The sequence below is a fragment of the Leuresthes tenuis genome, unplaced genomic scaffold (genome assembly GCF_036924035.1).
Source record: "Leuresthes tenuis unplaced genomic scaffold, fLeuTen1.0.hap1 SCAF_24, whole genome shotgun sequence".
Lineage (NCBI taxonomy): Eukaryota > Metazoa > Chordata > Actinopteri > Atheriniformes > Atherinopsidae > Leuresthes > Leuresthes tenuis.
The window spans coordinates 24944650-24946806 of NW_027325378.1; the positions used below are offsets into that span (position 1 = coordinate 24944650).

Here is a 2157-nt window from a genome sequence, read left to right on the forward strand (position 1 = left end):
CGTGAGACATGTGCAGGCACCTGTTCATCTACTGTTCTATCACTATGAATTAGTTTATCTATTATCAATAAGGATACTTCTACAACTACTATCAAAGTATGTCCGGACTTCTTATGTTGTCAGTTGCTATATACGAATAAGTAGGTAGCTACTGACAAGTATTAAGCATGTCACACAGCCCAAACATATAACATTTCAGGACACACCACACAGTTAACAACCACAGTGAAGCGTGTCAAAGCCCAAACATGTAACATTCAACAGGACACTTACACAACACATTCAAATCAGTCAGACAACATACAAGAACATATACCCCAGCCGGCATTGCTCCCTGCCTATTTTCCTACAGCTCACTATGTGTGTGCACACCTTTATTCACAAACTCTTCAACTTATTCATTTTATAGATAAAATCCCAAGAGTCTGCTGAGAAAAGAGAGTGAATGCGAAGTAGACTTTAACACGGCTCTGGCAGCGAGCCGAGTGCGGGCTAACCGGGAGAATTGCTTGAAAGAAACGCGACACCGAATGAGCGGTCAGAAAAAAGCCTGACAAGGCAGCCATCGAATAGGGCCCGATTGTTCCTACTTGGTCAGCCGAGGAGCAAGGGGGGGGAGCAAGCGTCTCAACCAAGCAAAGCTCACCATGGGGAAGGTGGCTATGCCAACTAGCCTGATGCCCTGCTCCCGCAGTGACGGATAATCGTACTCTGGTTGCTCTTCATAACGTACAAGTCTTTCGCCTTTTACTAAACACTTCCAGCTTCGAACATCGGCACAGTCACAACAAATAAGGCGACTCTACTCAGAGAAGTCACTCTGCACAGTAACAAGAGTTCTTTTGCACAGACAGAAAGGGCTTCAACCACAAAGGTAAAGCCTGTCAAAAATAGAAACAACTCATTAGTGCTGCTCTCCACGGAAGTGTTTAGTAAAAGGCGAAAGACTTGTACGTTATGAAGAGCAACCAGAGTACGATTATCCGTCACTGCGGGAGCAGGGCATCAGGCTAGTTGGCATAGCCACCTTCCCCATGGTGAGCTTTGCTTGGTTGAGACGCTTGCTCCCCCACCTTGCTCCTCGGCTGACCAAGTAGGAACAATCGGGCCCTATTCGATGGCTGCCTTGTCAGGCTTTTTTCTGACCGCTCATTCGGTGTCGCGTTTCTTTCAAGCAATTCTCCCGGTTAGCCCGCACTCGGCTCGCTGCCAGAGCCGTGTTAAAGTCTACTTCGCATTCACTCTCTTTTCTCAGCAGACTCTTGGGATTTTATCTATAAAATGAATTCCTTCACTCAAACTATGTTAAAACTGCTTTGTCCTTCATTTTTACCATGTCTAGAAAGATTTAAACAAAAAAAACAACGTTGTACTTTGCAGTAAAAGAAAGAGCAAATCTAAACTTTCAGGAATCCGAGAATAAGCCTACTTTCATGAGTTCTTCACGATTTCGGATTTTGCTATAAAATGAATTCCTTCACTCAAACTAAATTAAAACTGCTAAACCGCTAATCTGTTACATGTAAGGCAGATGTCAAATTCACCGAAATAGGATCTAAGGGTATTCGGCCAATCGAGCTGTAGCAGCTTCGGTAAAAGAGTATAAGTTGAAGAGTTTGTGAATAAAGGTGTGCGCACACATAGTGAGCTGTAGGAAAATAGGCAGGGAGCAATGCCGGCTGGGGTATATGTTCTTGTATGTTTTCTGACTGTTGGATTTGAATGTATTGTGTAAGTGTCCTGTTGAATGTTACATGTTTGGGCTTTGACACGCTTCACTGTGGTTGTTAACTGTGTGGTGTGTCCTGAAATGTTATATGTTTGGGCTGTGTGACATGCTTAATGCTTGTCAGTAGCTACCCACTTATTCATATATAGCAACTGACAACATAAGAAGTCCGGACATACTTTGATAGTAGTTGTAGAAGTATCCTTATTGATAATAGATAAACTAATTCATAGTGATAGAACAGTAGATGAACAGGTGCCTGCACATGTCTCACGAAAATAAAATGGGTGTATGATTGCTGACGGCAGAGCAATACTGCCAAACTTATGAGTTCTTGTGGCAAACTTGATTCAGTGTCTTGACGTGTATACGCTGTTTCGCTGACTTGATTGTCACAAGAAACAAAGTGTGTTTGATAAGATCCGACC

At 43.1% G+C, this 2157-nt stretch overlaps 1 non-coding gene across 1 annotated transcript; it reads right to left on the reverse strand.

The window, feature by feature from the left end:
* Positions 1-863: 863 nt before the first annotated feature.
* On the reverse strand, positions 864-977 carry LOC140285035 (U5 spliceosomal RNA). Its single transcript, XR_011910238.1, has one exon. It is a non-coding gene; the product is annotated as a U5 spliceosomal RNA (small nuclear RNA).
* Positions 978-2157: the final 1180 nt, after the last annotated feature.